We start from the raw sequence: 24,378 nt of genomic DNA, 5'->3' as shown, positions 1-24,378 counted from the left end.
GCAGAGAAGGAGAGAGAAACAGCGACCGTGTGTGTCTGAGCTTGTGGGAGAGACTGAGAGCCAGGGAATCGCAGGACTGGTCTCTCTTCCCGGTAGGCTGCGCTGTGATCAGAGCCCAATCTCTCCCCTCTCCTCTCCTTTTCCCACCCCCTCCTCCTCCTCCTTCCCAGGCAGATCCCGGATCGCTCCTTCTCCCGTCCCCAAACGGGCTGTGCGGTGCGCGCTGCACACACTGCGGGTGGGAAAGGCCGGAGGGGCTGGGGGCGGCTTCCCTCTGCCCACCGACAGCTGCCCAGCTTGGAGCAAAGCCAAGGCCGGGCCGTTGCGGGGAAAGAAACTCCCGAAGGAGAAGCCTTCGCCTCCCACCAGGAGAAAAAGGTGCGTGGGTTTTGGCTCTTGGGTGCGTGGCCCTCTCCAGCCGGGGGGCTTGGGGGAAGGAGACCCCCGGCCTGGGGAAACTTTTCACCTTGCAAAGTTCTTGCCTCTATACGAGCTGGAGCCGGAGAAGAGGAAAAGGGGGTTAAGGGGGGCACCCTGAGCTAGCCAGGCTGCAGCCTGGAGGAGGTGGGCAGAAGTTTGCAGAGGGGGCTCAAGGCGGGGATGGAGGAGATGGACCTGGAAAAGATTTTTAGACTGTGAGCCCACTGTTGGGTAGGGACTGTCTCTATGTGTTGCCAGTTTGTACTTCCCAAGCGCTTAGTACAGTGCTCTGCACATAGTAAGCGCTCAATAAATACGATTGATTGATTGATTGATCAGCTGCAGGTGGATGCGGGGGCCCTGGGGATCCAGCCGGGGAACCGAGCCCCTGAATTGAGGACGGGGAGGGAGATAGAAGGAGGCCTTTTTTTTTGGGGGGGGGGAACCAGTCCTGGACTGGATGACACCCCCAAATAAGCATCCGGAGGCAAGGGGGGCTGCGGGGAAGGTCTCCTTGCAAACTGGATGGATGGGGGTCGTGGGGGTGGGCGCTCAATTTGGGGGAAGACCCTGAGTCACCCCCTTTCCTGCATCCTGCTGGGGTCCTCTTCTTCTTTTTCTCCCCCACCTCCTGATCACTGACCATTGCCTCTCTTGATTGCTGTATCGTAATAATAATGATGGTTATTTGTTAAACGCTTACTACTACTAATAATAATTATTGCTATTATGGTATTAAGCGCGTACTATGTGCCAAGCACTGTTCTTATTTTGTTGGTATGTTTGGTTCTGTTCTCTGTCTCCCCCTTTTAGACTGTGAGCCCACTGTTGGGTAGGGACTGTCTCTATGTGTTGCCAATTTGTACTTCCCAAGCGCTTAGTACAGTGCTCTGCACATAGTAAGCGCTCAATAAATACGATTGATTGATTGATTGTTCTAAGCCCTCGGAGGGATGCAAGGTAATCAGGTTGTCCCACGTGGGGATCACAGTCTTAATCCCCATTTTACAGATGAGGGAACTGAGGCACAGAGAATGGTGATGATGGTATTAAACGCTTACTCTGTGCCAACAAGCACTGTTCTAAGCGCTGTGGGGGGTACAAGGTAATCAGGTTGTCCCTCGTGAGGCTCACAGTCTTCATCCCCATTTTACAGATGGGGTAACTGAGGCCCAGAGAAGCTAAGTGACTTGCCCAAAGTCACACAGCTGACAAGTGGTGGAGACGGGATTAGAACCCACAACGTACGACTCCCAAGGACGGGCTGTTTCCACAGAAGCCAAGCTGCTTCTCTATGCTTCTTCTGTGTGCTGTTCTAAGCGCTGGGGTAGATCTAATAATAATGGTATTTGTTAAGCGCTTACTATGTGCCGAGCACTGGTCGGTAATCGGGTTGGCCCACGTGGGGCTCACAGTCTTCATCCCCATTTTACAGGTGAGGGAACTGAGGCACAGAGAAGTGAATTGACTTGCCCAGGGTCACACAGCAGAGAAGTGGCAGAGGCAGGATTAGAACCCACGACATCTGACTCCCAAGCCCGGGCACTAAGCCACGCTGATTGTCCAAGCACTTAGTATTTAGCCCTTAGTCCTTGTTCGTTCCAAGCGCTTAGTACAGTGCTCTGCACATAATAAGCGCCCAATAAATACGATTGAATGAATGAATGACAGCGCTTTGGTTTGTGGAGGGCAATTTTATGGTGCCCAGTTGGCCACGTCGCCTAGTGCCCGGTGGAGAAAGGTTGGCAGGGGAGAAGGGAAGGAGCGTGTCCTGGTGGCTAGAGCACGGGCCGAGGACTCTGAAGGTCCTGGGTTCTAATCCTGCCGCTGACACTTGTCTGCTGTGTGACCTTGAGCAAGTCACTTCACCTCTCTGTGCCTCAGTCCCCCATCTGTAAAATGGGGATTGAGACTGTGAGCCCCATGTGGGGCAGGGTCTGTGTCCAACCGATTTGCTTGTATCCACCCCAGCGCTTAGGACCGTGCCTGACACATAGTAAGCGCTTAACAAATACCATAATTATTAGAAATTATTAAGGGAGCCTCCGGGCGTGTGGGTGGAGGGAGAATGAGAAGCCCGTCTCTGTTGCCGTTTTTGTACTTCCGAAGCGTTTAGTACAGTGTTCTGCACACAGTAAGCGCTCAATAAATACGATTGATTGAATGAATGATGTCTCCCCCTTTTAGACTGTGAGCCCACTGTTGGGTAGGGACTGTCTCTATATGTTGCCAATTTGTACTTCCCAAGCGCTTAGTACGGTGTTCTGCACATAGTAAGCGCTCAGTAAATACGATTGATGATGATGATGATGAGTCGAGGAGGGAGGGACGGCCCAAAACGGGGAGTGTGATGGATGACTCGGGATCTTTCGTCTGCTTTTGGGAATTGGGGGGAGGGAAAAAAGAGGGAGAGGGAAAGAGATGCTAAGGAAGGGGAGGCCCTGGGGAAAAGAGGAGAGCCATCGCCTGTCTTTCGTCTGCTTTTGGGAATTGGGGGGAGGGAAAAAAAGAGAGAGAGGAAAAGAGATGCTAAGGAAGGGGAGGCCCTGGGGAAAAGAGGAGAGCCATCGCCTGTGCCCCCAGGGAGGTCCGTGGAGAAGAGGCTGGTAGGGGAAAATGAGGCTGGGGGCTGCATCTTCATCCCGGTCGCTGCCAGTCGGGGTGGGAAGATGAGAGGGATACTGGTTAGAGACCCTTCCTTCCCCAGGGCCCAGCTGGACAGGCAATCCGCTGCTCAGCCCAACCGCTGTGCCCCCTGGCCAGAGGGGGCTGTTGGCACAGGTGTTTGGTCTCCGGGTGGGGGCATTCCCATCCCGGCGAGGAGAGAGGGAGGGAGTTCGGGGGAACGGTGCCCAGCTCGGGATCATCATCATCATCAATCGTATTTATTGAGCTCTTACTATGTGCAGAGCACTGTACTAAGCGCTTGGGAAGTACAAATTGGCAACATATAGAGACAGTCCCTACCCAACAGTGGGCTCACAGTCTAAAAGGGGGAGACAGAGACCAAACATACTAACAAAATAAAATAAATAGAATAGATATGTACAAATAAATTAAATAAATAAATAAAGTAAAAAAAATATGTACAAACATATATACATATATACAGGTGCTGTGGGGAAGGGAGGGAGGTAAGATGGGGGGATGGAGAGGGGGACGAGGGGAAGAGGAAGGAACGGGCTCAGTCTGGGATCCTGCCATGCCTCCTGGTGATGGAGATGCAAAGTGCCCGGTGGCTTGGAGGCAGATGGGCGCATCCTTCCCGGTTGGGTTGGTACTCTCTCTTCATTGTGGAGGCTGGTCTGGGTGATGCCTGCTGCCCATATGTGTGCCAGTAGAAGCTGGGTTCACCTGGGCCAGAGGGGAGGGGGCTTCAGGGGATTGGCCACCCCCTCCCTGATCCCTTTTCGCCTTTTGAAACTCAGAGATGACCAGTCCCTGTCTGAGAAGGACCATTTACTAGAGACGCTAAGAGGAGGCAGGAAACAGCCCACCGTCCTGCTTTTCCTTGTATTTTCTTTTCCTGCCCCCCTCCAGCCCCCATCACATGGAACAGTTGGACGGTGAACAGCCAGGGAATCCAGGCACTATAAAACTGAACAAAAGATTACTTGAGCATGCTTGTTTTTTTTCCTTTTTGCAGACCCAAACAGTCTTCTTAACACTTGAGACCTCCCACTATACTAGTTTCTAAAGAAACTATAGGGCAACTAGAGTAGGAGTCTTTGATCCCCAATGCCCACGCTCCCCAGTTGGGAATCCGACTCCAAACCTTACTCCGTCTGCATGCAGAGTGCACTGTGTATGATGGCTATGACAGAACTACCCTACTGTGGGGTCTTGGTCTCTGTATCCAAGAAAACCTGAGAGCTCGTCAGTCCGATCTGGTGCTGCAGTATTGCAGGAAGTGTTTGATGACAGTGACTTGCTATCAGATCATCATCGTTTAATTTTTAAGCAGCAAAGGCATTTGGGGAGGTTGGGAGCTTAATAACCAACACGCAGTCTGCCTTCTAACTAGCAATTACAGATGTGCTGAGCTCCTCAGAAATGAAATGAGAAGCAATAAGAGCGGCTGTGTTTTATGGTTATTTTGTGTGTGTGTGTGTGTGTGTGTGTTGTGTAAAGCAATCACTCTTGAAGCTGTTCACAAGTACATTGTATTGTGTTAGGTTATGCTATCATTGCTGCCTTCCTCATATGCTGCAGTGTGACCCGCTGTAATCTGGTTGATGAATTATGTCAAATAGAATAAAGTAGGCAATTACCAGTGAGTAGTGAGTGTTTAGCAGCTAGGACGAGGAGTGCTTCCTGATTGCTATTGTACTGTTTTGCAATATTAATAGTGGCATGTGTCTTCAACAAGACAATGGTAACATTGTTTTAGTGGTTTACAGTTGAGTTTGGTGTGTGGTGTTACGAGTGTTTCTACCTAGAGGAATGTAAGGCTGGATTTTTTTGTTTTCCAGAGGAGAAAAGGAAAAGATTGTGCATATTGGGACTCTTATTTAAAATCACTCCCAGGTTGTTTTCCACTTCTTTACTCAAGAATCGTGAGCAGGAATCATCTGGGGATCAGGTGTGCCCATCCACCATGATTGATTTCCTACGATTGCTAGGGAGGGAATAGTAGTAAACATGGGATCTTTCTGACTTCTACAGATGATCTGGGCTTAGGCCACGTGTAAAGGAATCTGGGTAGGAGTATGGACTGAAGAGAACCTAACATCAAATCTGAATTTCACTCTGCCAAGGTAATGTCCCCAAAGAAAGCCCAGAGGGGACACATTGCCTTATGCTGTGATTCAGATCCTGCTTTTGTCATTGTGTGCCTTCTCTGACTGGTTAAAAATACCTACTTCTTGAAAATACATTCTGTTTTATTCTGGACTCTCCTCCAAGGGTTGTTTCAAAGATGTTTTTCCAAGGATATGGGAAGAAAAGATCCCTCCTCCACTCTCAGAGAAATGCAGGTTAGGGTCCAGAGGGAAAACCTACTGAGAACATCTCAGACACCTCTAAGCCAGTTGTACGTTATAGTGACAGATTGCCTGCTGTTGGAGCTCTGGATTGGGAGGATATATCTAAATGGGGTTTGACTTTTTTGCTTGAAATTGGACTGGGTTATTTTGGAGGGTTGGAGTTGTAAGGAGAGGCATGGAGGTAAATGTTTGGGTGGTTGGTGGTCAGAGGGAACAGGAAAAATGTCCAGTTTCAGATTTCTCTGGAAACTGCACCCAACTGTTAAGTGTGTGGTTAAAGCATGTTGGCTTCATTTGCCTGTGGATGGATCTGAATACACATCTCAGTGGAGTGGAATGAGATTTGTAGCCCTGTTTTGGCCCTGTTTTGACCACCTCAGTGCTGAGAGAGAGAAGGTCCAGAGAGAAAAGAAATGATGGCAAGAATCCCAGTCTTGTGTGGTTGTCAGTTTTCAACTTGGAAACTTCTGCTTTGTTGCTTATCTGAGTCTCTAGAATGTTAATAATCAAGAGTCCAGCAGTCTCAGGCATCAACCACAAGGCCTCGGGGACAATCAGAAGGTGTGTCCACAGGAATTTATGTAGGCTGAAAATATCAATTAATAATAGAGTTTATTTTATTCATTCATTCATTCAATCGTATTTATTGAGCACTTACTGTGTGCAGAGCACCGTACTAAATGCTTGGAAAGTACAAGTTGGCAACATATAGAGACAGTCCCTACCCAACAGTGGGCTCACAGGCTAGAAGGACTAGACTGTGCTTAGATGCATGGCACACTCTACCAAGCTCAGAGAAAGCAACGTTGTTATTAACAGTACTGCACACAGTAAGTGCTCAATAAATACGATTGAATGAATGAATATGGCTAGGAATAAGGATAAATTCATGGTGTGAGTTCTGCCTTGGGGATCATTAGCAGGGGAAGTTATGGATGTCAACATTTTTAACCAGACGGGTGGATGTGAAGAAGGGCAGTCACAACTCAGTTCCTCCCGATCCCCTGCTACCTCGGAGATAGAAACATGCAGAGGATGGAGCATTGAGCCGACCTTGCTGGTGTTCACGATTATGGAACATGATTGTGCCTTGTCTTCACAAGCCAGAGATTCAGGCTGAATTGTCACCGCCCCCCCCCGCCCCCCAGAAAAAAATAAAGATTCCCAATCTGTCTCCAATAGACTGGGAAAGAAATCAGGGCCACTATGATTATTTAGCACCAGGCCGGGCCTGCTCAGATTCATTTTTTTGTTTGTTTGTTTTTCCCCCCTATTTTTCCAAGTTGCTGTACAATGTGCCTGTTCCTCGTTAGCTGGACGGAAAGAGTACCAGACGAAGAGATGGCTATCTGGGTTCTGATTTGGCCTGTGCCACTAACTAGCAATATAATCTCAGATAAGCCACTTCATAAAGATGTGGTAAGGTTGAATGAGCATGCCATATCAATGTATAATTAAGCAAAAACGCCGCAAGGGATGTGAGATAATACATGCAAAATGAATGGAAGTACTGGGAAGTAAAGATATTGTATAAATGACACGATGATGATAAGCTTGATTCTCCCTTGTGAGGCCCCTGAGAGGATTACCATGCACCCTTGGGAGCTGTATTGGAGAGCCACCCTTGCTAGCGTCCGACCCCCAACCGCCATCCTTCTTTTCCAGGTGTCACTCAGTCATATTTATTGAATGCTTACTGTGTGCAGAGCACTGTACTAAGTGCTTGGGAGAATACAGTATAACAATGAGCATATTCCCTGACCACAGTGAGCTTACAGTCTAGAGGGGAAAGCAGACATTAATATGAATAAATAAATTTACAGATAAATTACAGATATGTACATAAGTGCTGAGGGGCTGGGAGGGAGGATGAGTTGCCAATTTGAACTTCCCAAGCACTTAGTTCAGTGCTCTGCACACAGTAAGCACTCAGTAAATACAGTTGAATGAATGAAGGGAGCAAGTCAGGGTGATGCAAAAGGGAGTGGGAGAAGAGGAAAGGAGGGCTTAAGGAAGATCTCTTGGAGGATGTATGCCTTCAATAAGGGTTTGAATTGGGAGAGAGTAATTGCCTGTCAAATATGAGGAGGGAAGGAGTTCCAGGATAACACAAAGCCTCATTCCACCAAGTTTGTTTTTTGTTTTTACTTTTTTTTGCTTTTTTGTGGGGAGGAGTTTCTAAAAACTATGTGAGTCAAGGAAGGATCACACCTCCGCTACTGCTCTCCAAACTCAATTGGCTGAACCAGATTCAGCCAATTTTGCCTAGTGATGCTTCCGTAACCATGACAGAGAACTGCCTTGGCATATGTGAGACTCCTGTTCTCACCATCTTCCTTCCTCTTTCTGCTTTGTTCCCAGAAAAGGGCCCTACTTGTGGAGGGTTGAATCCTCAAACCTAGTCCTCCAGCCTCCTCTATCACTTGCACCTAGTGAGCTGGCTACCTACTTGATTGGAAAAAAATTGAAATTATCAGGCGTGATCTCCCTAAAATCTCCCCTGCTCCCCTCCAGCTCCCTCCTCGTTCCATTTCTTCAACTTTTCCATCCTTCCCAGCAGTATCTCAAGAGGAGATCTCCTGCCATCTCTCAAAATCCACCCCCTCCACCTGGGCATCCAACCCCATCCCTTTGCACCTTATCAAAGCGGGTGCCCCCTCCCTTCTTCCCTCTCTGACTGTTATTTTCCTCTGTTCTCTCCAAAGACTTCTCCACTTCTTTCCAACACGCACATGTATTCCCTATTCTTTTAAAAACAAACAAAAAATGATTTTTTCCCCTTCCCTTGATCTCCTGGCTCCCTCCTATCATTCCTCTCCAAACTTCTTGAATGAGGCATCTACACCCGCTGTCTCAAGTCCCTCTCCTCCAATTCTCTCCTTGACCCCCTCCAATCTGGCTTCCATCCCCTTCACTTCAAAGAAATCACCCTCTCGAAAGTCACAAATGATCTTCTTCTTGCCAAATCTAATGGCCTCTACTCCATCCTAATCCTCCTTGACCTTCCAGCTGCCTTCGACATTGTCGACCATCCCCTCTCCTAGAAACATTATCCATCCGTGGCTTCACTGACACTGTCCTCTGCTGGTTTTCCTATCTCTTTGGCTGCTCACCCTCAAGTCTCTTTCATGGGCTCCTCCTCTGCCTCCCACCCTGTAACTGTGGGTGTCCCTCGGGGTTCAGGTTTGGGTCCCTTTCTAGTCTCCATCCACACCTGTTCCCTTGGAGAACTCATTCGTTCATATGGCTTCTACTACCACCTCTATGCAGATTCCCAAATCTGCATTTCCAGCCTTGATCTCTCTCCCTCTTTGCAGTCTCACATTTCCTCCTGCCTTCCAGACATCTTTACTTGGATGCCCTGCTGTAACCTCAAACCTGACATGTCTAAAATGGAACTCCTTATCCTTCTCACTGAAACCCTGTCCTTCCCTTGACTTTCTCATCCCTCTATTCATTCGTTCATTCAGTAGTATTTATTGAGCACTTACTGTGTGCAGAGCACTGTATTAAGTGCTTGGAAAGTACAAGTCGGCAACATATAGAGATGGTCCCTACCCAACAACGGGCTCACAGTCTAGAAGAGGGAGATCGATCATAGAGAAGCAGTGTGATGTCGTGGCTAGAGCATGGACCTAGGACTCAAAAAGCCATGGATTCTAATCCCGGCTCCACCACTTGTCTGCTGTGTGACCTTGGGCAAGTCGCTTCTCTTCTCCGTGCCTCAGTCACCTCATCTGTAAAGTGGGGATTGAGATTGTGAGCCATATTTGGGATAGGGACTTTGCCCAACCCAATTTTCCTGTATTCACCCCAGTGCTTGGAACAGTGCCTGGCACAAACTAAGTGCTTAACAAATACCGGAATTATGATTTTTATTCGTCCATTCTATGGCCTGGTTTGGTGGGCAGGTAAGTGGCATACCCTGGCCTCTCCTGCCACCCACTGTTAGATTGCTATACTTCCAATGAGCTCACAAGGAAGCGGTTACTGTTGTCAGATTTAGTTGAGCTGAGACCTCTCTGATTTTTTTTTTTTAATCTCCTGCACTTAGTTACCATCTCTGTGAGTAGCAGGAAGAAATGCTGTTAAATTTTTTCACCACGCGTGCCGGAAATATGCTCAAGGCTTGCCGTTACTTGTATTGGGCAGATTGGTTGCAGCTAGCATTGCATTGCTGTTTTGTTTTGTATTTGTTTTTTTTTCCCTCCAGATGTCAAAGATTAGCCCAGATGTTGAGTGAGGCAAAGATAGGCGAGGTTAACTGGAAGTTTAATTGTAGCTCCAGGACTTCAAGTAAATCAAATTCCAAACCATCTGATAAAAATTCCAGGCTCCTCTATGGTGGTGAAGGCTAAAAGTGAACCCTTTTAAGTGAGGCTATTAATGTTTCACATCTTGCAATAAACCCCAATTCATAAATACTTCTAAATATCACTGACCATTGCTTAACACTTCTAAACATCTGAACCCTTGCCGGAATACTGCAGTTTATATTTAGAGCCAAATGAATTTAGCAATAGTATAAAAATTAGTTTCGCCATCAGTAGCTATGTTTTGTGCTTTTAAAGCATATCAGGGTTTCTCTCGGGTGGTATCTAGAGTCCCCTGTGAAAGAAAGAGAATCTGCTGGGTGAAATTATTCTGTTGACTTAGGTTTAAGCCCATGATTTGTATTTTGGACAGTAGAGGGCTATTTTTAAGATCGTGGTTTGGAGTTTCCTTTCCCCCATTACTCTAAGTGGAGGTTCAGTAATGGCATGGAAGCCGTGATTGGTTCGGGGTAGGTTTAAAGTTGTGTGTAGAATGAGTCATAACGGCCCCATTCCTTGCCAAATAGGGCCATTCACTGCAGATTCAGCATGTTCTCTCTTCGTAGATTTTTTTTTTCACTGTAGAGCACTGTAAATTAGTGCAGCCCAAAAGTAAACGACTGTAGAACGGAATCTAAGGAGAAGTGGATGTGGGAATCCCTTTGCATCCTCCATACCTAAAGAATCACTTTGGTAATTATCTGAAATCCTGCAGCTAAAACTGTTGTTCCTGGAAAGCTTGGGACTTCCCCAGCAGGATGCTGCTGTATTTTCTGATGGAAGTTTAAGGTAACCTATTCTTCACTCGAAAGCAGAAGCCTTGATGTCTGGGGTCTGAGTAACCAGTTGTGGTGGTGCCACATTGTTGCCAAATTGTTGCCAATTTTTACTTCCCAAGCGCTTAGTACAGTGCTCTGCACACAGTAAGTGCTCAATAAATACGATTGATGATGATGATGGTGGTAAATGTTTTGATTAGGTAAATTAAAATTTGGATCCATTCTTTTTGAAAAATGCAGGCTATCTTGGGTGGCCTCTAGCATTGGAATTTTCCTACGGACTTCCTCTTGCTGGTGTTTGTTACCAGGGACAACAGTGAGGGAAGCAGGGTGGCCTTGTGAAAAGAGTACGTCCTTGGGTCCTAATCTCACAGCCCCTTGTCTGCTGTGTGACCTTAGGCAAGTCATTTAACCTCTCTGTGCCTGTTACCTCATCTGTAAAATGGGGATATGGATTTTGTCCAGAACAATGATCTTGTATCTACCCCAGCACTTAGAACAGTGCCTGGCACACCGACTAAACACTCAATGAATACCCTTTAAAAAACCAAAACTCAGCTGATTTTGTTTAGCCTCAGGCTTACTTATTCCCTGTTAACTCGTAGAGTTCACACAGTCCTGTAGTGAAAGAAAGCTCCAGAGGAAGATTGTTAGAGGGGTTTACAAAGAGAACCATCAGAATGAACAAGGGTTTGGAAAAATTCATCGTTGAGCAGTTGATAATAGGCTATTAGAGGGAAAGATAGGGTTATTAATCGGTCTCATCCAGAACCATTGGGATGGAAAGCAAGAAGGGTAACCATCACCTTCTTCCTCCAAAGTGGAGCCTCTGTCACTGCCAGAGATAGATCACTGGACCTGGTTGGACTGACCATTGGCCTGACCTGAAATTCCTTATCAATCAGTCTGATATTCCTTTATCAGTAAGTGGTATTTACTGAGTACCTACTGGGTGCAGAGCACTGAACTAAGCACTTGGGAAAGTACAATAGTTTTCAGTCTCTATCTTTTGCGGTTGTGTAAACAGCCAGTTTGCTTCTGAAAAGTAAAGAATGAGAAATTACCCTGTACAGTGTGTTCAGCAGCCTCAGAGTAACTTATTTTAATGTCTCGACCCCTCACCCCGCTAGATAATCGATTCCTTGAGGCCTGGAATCGGGTGCACCCCCTCTATTACAGAGCAAAGGCCTGGGAGTGAGAAGGTCATGGGTTCTAATCCCGGCTCCGTCACTTCTCTGCTGTGTGACCTTGGGCAAGTAGCTTAACTTCTCCGTGCCTGTTACCTCATCTGTGTAAAATCGGGATTAAGAATGTGAGCCCTGTGTGGGACTGGGACTCCATCCAACATCTGATTAACTTGTATCTACCCTAGTCCTTAGTACAATGCCTGGCACATAGTAAATACTAAACGAACACCATAAAAAAAATCGAGAGAGGCTGCCCCTCCCTTCAGTGGAGGGGAGTGATGATCGAAGAGCCATTTTTGTGAGACTTGCCCATTCCTCATTCCAGTAAGTGTATTTCTAACGAAGAGCTATGTAAACTAATCTAGCATTCCATCTTTTCCATAGACATAGCAGATCATTCACAGTCTGGTTGAACTAAGTACTCCCCATTGTTGCTCTTACTGACGGACCGGGTTGTGTTCTTAGAGTTCACATCCTCCGCAAATAGTTCATAGCTCAGCAATTCTCACACATACTAGTCCGTCGACCAAACAAACACAGACCTGGCCCACCTCAACACGGATATTCATTTTGATGGGTAAACCTGTACGCATCGATGCGTTGTTTCATGACTAATATAGGAAGTAGATTCCTGCTTTAGAGGAGGTGAGCTATTTCACCTTGATGGGGTACAGTGTGGCTCAGTGGAAAGAGCACGGGCTTTGGAGTCAGAGGTCATGGGTTCAAATCCCGGCTCCGCCAATTGTCAGCTGTGTGACTTTGGGGAAGTCACTTCACTTCTCTGGCCCTCAGTTCCCGCATCTGTAAAATGGGGATGAAGACTGTGAGCCCCCCGTGGAGCAACCTGATCACCTTGCAACCTCCCCAGTGCTTAGAACAGTGCTTTGCACATAGTAAGCGCTTAATAAATGCCATCATTATTATATATTATATTATATATATATTATACAGTGTAGGTGTTCTATCACCAGCCAAGTTTCTAGATGGTCTTGGAGATCTTGGCTTGTCCTTAAGCATGGTCTGACTAGGAATCCACCAAATTGGATGGATGCACAGGCTCTGGGAAATGTGCACTTAAAGCTGAGCCTCGTTACTATCAATTTTTTTTTCCGGGAGCGTTCTAATGCTCTAATACTCTTTATTGAGAGTTTCTAATACTCTTTTTTTATTTCATCAGACGACCCATGTTTAATAAATATTGACTTACCTACATTGTGACCATAGGGCCAAAGATTTGTACTGAATGAATTTGAATGACTGAGTCTGGGCAATTTGTTCATGAATGGTGTGAGGGCCAGGGGAGAGTGAGGTGTGTACTTTAATGGGATATACTGAAAAGGAGAACATGATGATTTTTTTTTTTGAAGACTTGGGGTGTTCTGTATTTCTCCTCCTTTTTCTCTGAGGTAAGTGTGATTGTTTCATGCCTTTATTCTTCAGGCATAATGTGTATGTGCCTCGAAGCAGATGAGAATGAGAGGACACAGAGGAGCTGGTAGAGTGGGAAACGTAAATACCATTCTTTTGCTATTAACTCATGGGGGCTGATGAGTAGCAGCAGGCATTACCAGACAATTGTGTGCTAGGTGAAAGCTTGGCATATCTCCTGGCAAAGTAAGAATTATACTAATCAGCTGGGATATACTCCATGTATTGATTAGACTTGGACTTTTTTTTAATAAGAAACCCTTACTAATAGTGGGAAAGTAATTGAGAGTAATTAAAACGGCCGACTTAATTTACAGTTCTCTAGATGAAAGGCCATTTTGATCTCTTGCCTGCATGTAAATTTGGGGGCAGGGCTGGAGTTGTCCATAAAGTGCTGTGTCTAAATGACACAAGATTGCAGTTGTCATTCAACTGGAAAAAGAGTAAATGGGTCCATTATGTAGATGGGGGATTTGAGCACAAAGTTACAACATTTTCTTCTCTGTGGCACTCCACTTGGCAGAGATCTGACCTCATTGTATGAATGTGTGTGGGGTGTATTATTCTCTAATCTTCTGGAGCAGAATTAAACCATGACCATTAATACCCCCAAATAATTCAGTAAATGGAGCAAGGGAAAAAGAAACAACTGGAGATATAATAAATGCTGTTCCCAAGGGGTAGGATGAAGAGAAAATATTTGGGGGTACAGTCAGTTTTTCTAGAAAGAAACGTAATGAAGTTTAAATCTGGGAAGAGGAAGATATCCTCCCTCCTATCTTTTTTTTTCCTAAAAACTTTCTGATGGGAAATACATCCCAGGTTTGGAGATTGGAGCTCTTAGAGAAGCAGCGTGGCTCAGCAGAAGGAGCCCGGGCTTTGGAGTCAGGGGTCATGGGTTCAAATCCTGGCTCTGCCAATTATCAGCTGTGTGACTTTGGGCAAGTCACTTAACTTCTCTGGGCCTCAGTTCCCTCATCTGTAAAATGGGGATTGACTGTGAGCCCCATGTGGGACAATCTGATTACCTTGCATCCGCCCAGCACTTAGAACAGTGCTTTGCATCATCATCATCATCAATCGTATTTATTGAGCACTTACTATGTGCAGAGCACTGTACTAAGCGCTTGGGAAGTACAAATTTGTAACAAATAGAGACAGTCCTTACCCGACAGTGGGCTCACAGTCTAAAAGGGGGAGACAGAGAACAAAACCAAACATACTAACAAAATAAAATAGAATAAAATAGAATAGTATTGCACATAGAATTGCATTGAATAACAATGCATTGAATAACATTGAATTGCATTGAATAACAAAATAAAATAGAATAGTATTGCACATAGAATTGCACATAGAATTGCATAGAATAGAATTGCACATAGTAAGCGCTTAACAAATACCAAAATTATTATTATTAGAAGCAGTGTCACCTAGTGGAAAGAACAGGGGCCTGGGAATCAGAGGGACCTGCGTTCTAATCCTAGCCCTGCCACGTATCTGCTGTGTGACTTTGGGCAAGGCACTTAACTTCTCTGTGCCTCAGTTTCCCCAAAAGTAAAATGAGAATTCAATACCTATTCTTGCTCCTACTTAGATTGAGCCCGATGTGGGACAGGGACTCTGTCCTATTTGATTAACTTGTAGCTATCTCAGTGCTTTGAACAGTGCTTGACACATAGAAGTGCCTAACAATTATTATAATAACCAGGGTGTCTGCAGAGCAAGCTAACCCCTCTGTTGACCAGGATTAGCATCAAATCATTAGCAGGATTTGAGAGAGGATGGGTGGATTTCCAAGAAGATTTCCTGGTGGGTAGGGAAAGTGTGGCAGGCTTCTGTTGAGACATTCCAAGTGTTTAGTTCATTGAGTCCCAGGGGTGTTCAACAAATACCATCACTATCTCTCCCAGCACTTAGTACAGTTCTCTGCACACAGTAAGAGCTTAATGTATTGCTTCTGTTGAGCAATTCCAAGTGTTTAGTTCATTGAATCCCAGGGGTGTTCAATAAATACCATCACTATCTCTTCCAGCACTTGGTACAGTTCTCTGCACATAGTAAGTGCTTAATATATTACTACTACTGAGTATCTCCAGGTATCCAGATTCCAAGGAGCTTATGGGGATGGGAGCTGTCTTAAGTGAATGATTAATATTGTAAAATCCATGAAGATAAAGCATACTTAACCATGCGAAGCAGTGTTGCCTGGTGGATAGTGCATGGGCCTGGGAGGGAGAACAGTTATTGAATCCCCATTTTGCAGATGAGGGAAATGAGGCACAGAGAAGTTAAGTGACTTGCCCAAGGTCACCCAGCAGACAAATGGTCATGGGAATTAGAACCCTGGTCCTTCTGACATCCAGGGCTATGCTCTTTCCACTAATAATAATAATAATGGCATCTACTAAGCACTTACTATGTGCAAAGCACTGTTCTAAGTGCTGGGGAGGTTACAAGGTGATCAGGTTGTCCCACGGGGGGCTCACAGTCTTCATCCCCATTTTACAGATGAGGTAACTGAGGCCCAGAGAAGTTAAGTGGCTTGCCCAAAGTCACACAGCTGACAAGTGGCAGAGCTGGGAATTGAACCCATGACCTCTGACTCCAAAGCCCGTGCTCTTTCCACTGAGCCACGCTGCTTCTCTAGCCATGCTGCTTCCCCACTTATCTGCCGTGTGACATTGGGCAAATCACTGAACTTCTCTGTGTCTCAGTTACCTCATCTGTAAAATGGGGATTAAGACTATGAGACCCATGGGGGACAGGAACTGTGCTCAACCTGGTTAACCTGTGTCTACCCCAGAGCTTAGTACAGTGCTTGCCACATAATAAGTGTTTAACAAATACCAACTGCCCCTCCCCCCCACAAAAACAAAAAAAATATTCCAAGGGAGGGGACAAAATGGCAAATGGGGGAAATTAGGAGAGTGGGGGCTATAGGGGAATGTTCATATTTTCTCAGCGATTTTACTGTTAAGCATTTGGGTTCTCAAGTCTGATTGGTACAGGCCAAAGAGATTGTGGAAGTTACCTATCTGATCACCAGTTGACTGTTAGTATAGGCAATTGTTTATTAGATTCCTGAATTTCATACCTGTTGAATTTAGGTAGTGAAGGAAAACTGAAAAGATCATTCAGATCCCAAGCCTACTTTTCTCCAATTATCCTGATAATACTGGCAAATAAAGGTAGTGTGATTGTGTGTGTGTGTGTGTGTGTGTGTGTGTGTTATATGTAGCAACTTTGGCTAGAGAGGCTTTCCTAGGCTTCATTGGAACTGGATCTTTGTGGGAATTTCATTGTACACTTGCCCACAAGGAGTCTTTTGGATTTCTATGTCCTTACATGTATGCTGGGTGGTAAGAAGTCAAGAAATGAAGACATAAGTGTTTTCCATCGCCTGGCTTTCTGCAAAATGGCAATGACAAATTTGGAAGTAAAATACAGAAAACTACATTAGCTTAATTATGGAGCTTATTTGCATAAAATAATCCGTGCTTCATAATTGATCCTAGGGCTCTAGACATTGCTCTTCCTGCTTTTCCCTATATTAGTGTGAAAAGGTCATTAGCAAAAAGCTTCTAGTTTGTGGTCACGCTTATGGAAATTTTTAATTTTGTAGTCTGAAACAACTCTAGTCAATACATTAAAGTTCCACGGAGTGAGACGCAGGGGAAACACATTCCTTCTGCTGTTGGTGTAACTAGGTCCCAGAATGAACTTTGAGGTTTTTATTTAACTAATGTGCCTCCAAGTTCAAATATGGTACTTTTTTTTTTTTTTTTTGTCTGAGTCCTGGACTGAAGAATCTCTTATTTTCCTTTCTCTGGCCGTAGCACAGAAACAACAGTAACTAAATAAGAAATGCTCTCAAACTGCCATACAGCAGGCTTGGAATCAGCTTTCATTTACCTGTACCCTGTTGGGATAGAGGTTTTCTTATGTCTGAATAGTTTCTGGAGAAAAAACACCCACAAGGGTGATGCCTGAAATACTGCCCCAACTCCTCCTCCAAGAAAGAAATATTTTGTTGACAGTTTTCTAGCTTTGACCCTGTGCATTAGCTGGAATCCTGACGTAGGCTGGTATGTTCAACGGTATGGCTTCTCTTTTTGGCAGTTGATCTTCTGCTATTTTAATGTAATGCATGGTATTAAGTGAAGTTGTAATCCTCCAGGAAGGGATAAAAATCTGAAGTCTCTAGTGGGGGGAGAAAAACAACTACTGACTCCACTTAAACACTGTAATTAAAGATGGTGATTGTTGTTGGTTTTTGTATCCAAACAGCCTAAAGTTTTAACAAACATCCTTTGGAGAGAAAGTTTGGGTCATTCTACTGACGTATTGTTTTGTACTCTGTGGGGTGGGCATTGTTCTCAGCCAAAATAACTTGCCTCCATCAACAAAAGGCATCACCTTATTTACATAGACTCATTTCGGAAGTGCCCCGGAAAGTTTCGTTTTCCATTTTTTTATCCCTTTGGGGTTTTAAAAAATGCAGCTGCCTTGGACGCACACATTTTTTTCCCATTCTCCTTCTCCCCCCACCGCTGAAAGCATTTCTGTGTTTCTTCAAAAGCGGTTTGCTTAGTGTCACAACAGAGTAAAACAGAGATTAGAGACAGTGTTGGGTTTTCAGATTTCATGCCTTTGTGACTCCTCATTGCCATGCAAATGGGATGCAGGAAGGTCATCCCTTTTGCTGTTTCTCTAGCCAGGGTATCTACTTGATATTCCTTGGCTAAACTTTCTCCTAAGCATTCATTACTGCAGGCCCAGGCACTTAACCCTTCCAGGGATCTGATGAGGCCTCTTGGTGTTGCTAGGCCACAGCCTCTTGTGTAGCCGGCAGCTTTTTAACCCCCTGCTTGCTGCTGGAAGGTAGTCAGCCCTGAAAGCACTTTTCAGGAGGAAGCAGGTTTGCATGGAAGGTGATTCCTGGGGCGGCAGCTGTGACCGGTAGACTCTGAGCCACTAGAAGCCCGAAACTGCCCTTCTAGACTGTAAGTGCATTGTGGGCAGGGAATGCGTCTGTTATATTGTTGTTTGTACTCTCCCGAGCGCTTAGTACAGTGCCCTGCACACAGTAAGCACTCAATAAATGAAATTGATTCTAGATTCTGCCCCCTATGGCTTTCTAATCTTGTTTCTGTAGTTCTGTCTGTCCTCATCTTTTAAGGTGGTTCGGTGTTCTTATGGCTTTTTATCCTTATATATCTGATAAATCTTTTTCCCCACTTTATTCTGAGACTGTGAGCTGCTTGAGGATCAGGGTCCTTCTCTAATTCTCACTTGTGTATTCTCTCCAAGGTATAAGTACAGTGATTTTATATCCATTAAGCACTTAATAAATATTACTACTACTGTTTCCAGGACTTGAACCACCAAAATTTCAGGATATGCTTTCTCTAAACTTCTGGCGGACAGGTACTGTGTCTACCTGCTTAATTATACTGTACTACGTTTGCTTAATACAGTGCTTGGCACACAGTAAGTGCTCAATAATACCATTGATCGATATGCTAGTCTTGGTGTTTGACAAACAAATTTGGGGTGCCATTGTAAGTACTTTTTAGAATTTCTGAACCCAAGGACTGTGCCTATATTGGGGTAAGTTGTAGAGGAAAGAGCCAGGCCTGAGAATCAGAAGAGCTGGCACTGCCATATGTCTGCTGTGTGACCTTAGGCAAGTCACTTCACTTCTCTGAGCCTCAGTTACCTCACCTGTAAAATGGGGATTAAGACTGTGAACCGCACTTGGGACATGGATTGTGTCCAATCTGATTAGCTTGTATCTACCTCAGTGCCTGACACATAATAAATGCTTAAGAAATACCATTTTTTAAAAAACGCTCATGTTCAGGAAGAGAGAGACTCAGATTCAGCAGAAATAACTTCCAGTTGCTCAGGTGTCCATTGTGAAGGGTTGAGGGAGTCAAATTTAGTTTTGGCTTTCTCCAGACCAGCTGCCTCACTTTCTCATTCTTGGTCCATCTGCCTTCTGGGTATGTCATTGCTCACAAACTTCTGCAGGAGAGACAGATGTTGGGGGTGAAGTACAAGTTAATCAATTTCATATGATCTTCTAATCGTCTCCTTGTGGTGAACTTCTGTCACACTGGAAAGCTTTCTTATCTTTCTGGAGCAGTCGACCCTGGGATCTAGTGGAAAGAGGTTGGGGCTGGGACTCGGGCGGCCTGGGTTCTAATCCCAGCTCTGTCACTGACCTGTTGGAGTCACTTTAACTTTTCTGTTAAATCATCAAGTTCTTCTGCCTGATTAGAACTACCTTTAGCCCAGAATCCAGGGTTTCAAAGTCTCTGATCATTGCATAAATACCTCCTGACCCAGGATTTAGGGCTCAATAACATTAATGGTGATATTAAGACTGACTCTGTACCTAGCCCTGGGGTAGATAAGCAGAAAACAGACTGGGACCAGCTGATGTTCCAGATGGGGCCCCCAGTCTACCTGGGAGGAAGAATGGGAACCTTATCCCCATTTTATTAGTGAGGAGACTGAGGCCCAGAGAAGGTAAATGACATGTCCGAGGTCACACTGACAGCAAATGACAAAGCTTGGCCTAGACCCTCCTGACTCCCAGCTGCATGCCCTTTCCACTAGACCTCATGGCTGGAATGTAAGGCAAGCTTTGAAATGTCGAGATCTCACCAAATTGATCTTAAATTCCAGTTCAATTCTTGGTTATTCAGGGGCAGGTAATTTAATATATTGATCACCTGGCTTCTTCTCCTTCCACCCATCCAAGCTTGTCTATTAGCTGTTTCACAATCATTACCACCTGCCGAAGATGGCCCAGGAGAGCTACTAGAATTCAAATCAGTCAGTTTGGCTGCTTTGTAAGCTTTCTGCCTTAAGAGAGTTGAACATCAAGGCTGGTTAAAAAGTCACACTTGGATTATCTGTTAACGTCATTTATCCATGCTATTCCCATCGCCCTGTTTCCCTAGATAAAGGAGAATTGATTATTTAAGAAGAGTTGAAATCATTCCACAGGTTCAGGATGGGATGTTGGAGAGATAGGTTAGAGATTCTGGAAGTTATCCCACCATGAGGATGGACAAGTGTTCTAGTGTTCTTTTGGTGCCACTATTGAAACTGACTCTTGGGCCAGTTGGATAATCACTGTGGTATTTGTGAAGCATGTACTATGTCCCAAGTGCTGGGGTAGTTGCAAGATAATCACGACAGACACCATCTCTGTACCACGTGGGCCTAACAGTTTAAATAAGATAATTGGTCTGAACCAGTAAAATCACTGGGGCTAGATCAGTATCAAAGTTAGTTCTCTTTTGGGATCAGGAAGAAGCTCTAAAGTGTTATCATGGGTTCAGTTTTTACTGCCGTCAACTGAGATCTTTGGGCATGGATATTTGATGCTACTTTCTAGAAGACTTAGTAGCTTGACTTTCTGCAGCGTGTAATGTGGACCAATTTAGTCCTTCGATGACATAAATAGATTACTTTCTCATACAATGCCCATGATGGCTTCAGTGCATTTTGCCCTGAAGAGCTTCGCTACAAAAATCGGACACCTGTTGTGATGACAGCTTAATTATGGGATAGCAGATAGACAGTTTGACCTGCTATTCTATCCTTCAAAGAGAGTAAAACAAAAAGAAAATCCAGTCTATCTCATTGAACGGTATTTTTCTCTCCAGACCCACAAGAGCAAAAACTGTCGAACATATGTCTTTAAAACGACTAAACTAGTATAGATTTGATATATTTAATGATGCAGATATCAGTACCTCTCACTTGTCAGGTGAAATTCAGGTACGATGAATCAGAATTGTGATTCATTTTTTAGTGTTTATATGAAACAATCTCCACAATTCTGCTAGATTTCATGTCTGAAAACATGCCAGAATGCTTAAAAAACATTACTTTTCAAATCTATTTTGTTATGGTTGGTTCTTGCCTAAGGGAAAACAGATATACAAAATAATGAATGTGGAGAGATAAATTGTTCTAATAGTTATCATGTGCTACAAATCAATTTCCCCTTGATGTTAATGAATAAAAATGTGCCCTTTGAGCAGAAGAACTTTTACTGGTATGCCAATATAGTGTAAGGTAAAAAAAAAAAAGACCACACAAAAAGATTGCATTGGATTATCATTATAGATACAGTACCTGTCCTAGAACAGGAAAGAGGATAGCCCAGAGTGGAGGCAGCTTTTTAAGAGAGGGCTGAAGGGGTGTTCAGTTGTTTATTATTATTACAATATCCCTAGCTATTAGGGTGAATGTCAAAAGACATCTCCTCTAGACTGTAAGCTAACTGTGAGCAGGGAATCTGTCGTTGTACATTCCCGAGTACGTAGTACAGTGCTCTGCACATAGGTATAATTGTTCTGAATATTAAAATAGTTCTTTAAAAGTCTTGCGTTCAGTTAAAACCTCAAGCTTCAAGTCTGATCTCAAATCAGAGCTTTTTGTCAAACAGCTAAAGCCAAAGCAGTTTGATGGTCTCAGGTGATCATGGACAGTGGAGAGTGTTGCTGAAAACAAGCCTCCAGGCACACAAATGAAAACACAAGAAACATGGAGTAGCATATGTGCGTGTCACTCATCCATCAGGGAAAATCAGAGATGGAAGTCTTCCCTAAGCCAACAGCGCTCTCAGCCCAGACTTGACAGTAATTGCCATCGACCAAGTGTCCTGTCACACCTGCCTTTTCTTTCTTTCTTTCTTTGTCGTTTTACTTCATTACATATTGATTGACTTCTTGGGTTTTATAAGTTCATAAATCACCTTCTTTTAAGAGGTCTCTTGGCTTTAGTGAGTAGTTGTAATGCTGGGAAATATTGCTACTCAAATCTCAGTAACAAAGAACTTCATTTTCCCCCCATCTCAGCCCTAGGTGCTGCAACAGAATGTACCCAAACCCCAGGATTTTGCTGGGAAAGATTTAAGGGCAACACAAACTGCATTTAGAGCCGTATTGGGTCAAAGTCAGTGCTTCTAATCGTGGTAGAGGTTCACTCCATCTTTCATCACACAATCCAATGGAGGGGCTTTGGGTCAGATGAGACTCAAATATCTATTGGGCAGCAAGACACCCCTCTCTAGACTGTAAATTTGTTGAGGGCAGGGAATGTACCTGTTATATTGTACTCTTCCAAGTTCTTAGTACAGTATTCTGCACGTAATAAGCACTTAATAAATATGACTGATTCTGGCCCAGGGTTCCCCAAAAATCCCTTTGCCACCATTGGAATCTGAATGTTAGACCTTTCACAGGATTCTTCCTCATGAGTCTCGGACAGCTCTTAGAATGTCAATTATATGTGCTTATGTAGCTTACATTTGTTTTTGTCTTGCATGCTGTGGACAGGACTCATTCTTCATTTCCAACTTGACTTAATGGAAAAGTTATTTCCAGACTAGTTTGCTTCTCAGTAGGATGAAAAGGTGGATAATTTTTCTGTGTAAAAAGGGCAGTTTTTATTTTCCTCTTAACATTTGCCCAGTACTTCGTGTTCAAAGGTCATAACTGTTTTGAGTTAATCCCCATTGCCTTCCTGGGCCCTTAACAACCGGGATATCTTTGGTAGGTGGGTGATAGTGTAAGGCTTTAAACAGAAAAGCCAATTTCCCCTTGGCCTTTGATCCTTGATTTAAATGCTGGGGGGGTTTTCCCCTATTGATCTCACCTCTAACAATGGGCTTAACAGATCAGAAAAGAAATATTTTTGAAGGTAAAAGAAGTACCATTTTGCACAACTGATTTATTCGATGAATTCAGCATCCCTCCCTCTGCAGAGCTCAGGATGGTGAAAATAATTATAAGTGGAAAGAAGCGTATTTGGAAAAGAATAAAAGGTTTTGCTTCAGAGTCTTTACCTACTCTTGACGGGGGAGGAGGATAAAGAGGAGGTGTAGTAGCAGGAGCATGTAGGCAGTAGTTTCAGAAAGGACTGCACCTTAATTGTCAATTCTTAATGGAGTTTTCATGCAGAATTTAGTCAGTCAATAAAGTGCTTTGTGCAGCTCACTGTACGAAATGCTTGGGAGAAAACTTGTGGTGTGAGTGTCAAAGTGCTTCCATGGTAAGGTAGTAAGTGCTGAAACAGGAATTGGATTGAGGTAGAGGTGATTATAGAAAAATGGAAGCAGCATGGCCTGGTGGAAATAGCACAGGCCTGCGAGGCAGAGGACTTGGATTCGGATCCTGGCTCCACCACTTGTCTGTGTGACCTTGGGTAAGTCATTGAACTTCTCTGCGCCTCAGTTTCCTATTCCGTCCCTATTCTCCCTCCCAGTTGAACTGTAAGCCCCATGTGAGCCCCTAGAGAAGCAGCGTGGCTCAGTGGAAAGAGCCCGGGCTTTGGAGTCAGAGGTCATGGGTTCAAATCCCCGCTCTGCCAATTGTCAGCTGTGTGACTTTGGGCAAGTCTTTTAACTTCTCTTAACTTCTTCTTCTCCCTCATCTGTAAAATGGTGATGAAGACTGTGAGCCCCACCTGGGACAACCTGATCACCCTGTATCCCCCCAGCACTTAGAATTGTGCTTTGCACATGGTAAGTGCTTAACAAATACCATCATCATCATCATCATTATTATTATTATTTGGGACAGGGGCTGTGTCCAACCTGATTATCTTGTGCCTCCTCCTGTGTTCAGAACACTGCTTTGCATGCAGTCAACCCTTAAAGAATATCATTAAAAAATAGAAGCAAGTGTGGGAAGAGAACCTGTGTGTTATATTGTTATACTATACTCTTCCAAGCATTTAGTGTAATACTCTGCACACAGTAAGTGCTCAATAAATACAACTGACTAATGACATTGCTCTCACAGTGTCGCTACAGGAAGTGAGGTAAATGAAGCTACTAGGTGAAGATAAGTGGTTTATTAGGGATCAGTCACTTGCTACAGAATGTGTGCTGTCTTTTCAAGACTATTCTTCTGTAAATCTGCATAACAGGAGAAAATCCCTTGAAACAGAATTCCATTAATCAAATGCCAAAATGGAATGTCCTTTGGCTCTGTTTCATCTATCCGACTCATTCCCAGAACTCCTTTTCACTTCTCTCGGATCAGCGTCACGTGATTTACTATGTGAAGTAGCAAGATGCTTCATTTCAGGCAAGTCTGGTTTCTATCAATCTGGGCTTCCTTCTTTACCCAGTGGACTGTAGTAGTGAGTGAGCTCCTCATTTTATCTACTCTTCTCCCACCCCAGCTAGCTCTCCTTGTTCCTCTCAAGCTAACCTACCCTGTGTCCTTCATTC

General features: G+C 44.4%; 1 protein-coding gene across 5 annotated transcripts in view; it reads left to right on the top strand.

Moving 5' to 3' along the window:
* The first annotated feature begins 307 nt into the window (after positions 1-307).
* Positions 308-24,378, top strand: part of FAT3 (FAT atypical cadherin 3) — a 396,494-nt gene continuing 372,423 nt past the window's right edge. For all 5 annotated transcript variants that reach the window (XM_038761742.1, XM_038761740.1, XM_038761741.1 and 2 more), the window contains exon 1: positions 308-378. The gene's annotated coding sequence lies outside the window, so the exon portion shown is untranslated. The remainder of the gene's footprint in view (positions 379-24,378) is intronic.

Source organism: Tachyglossus aculeatus, chromosome 20, assembly GCF_015852505.1.
Source record: "Tachyglossus aculeatus isolate mTacAcu1 chromosome 20, mTacAcu1.pri, whole genome shotgun sequence".
NCBI lineage: Eukaryota > Metazoa > Chordata > Mammalia > Monotremata > Tachyglossidae > Tachyglossus > Tachyglossus aculeatus.
Note: the sequence above shows the minus strand (reverse complement) of the source record. Positions and strands in the feature narration are given on the sequence as shown.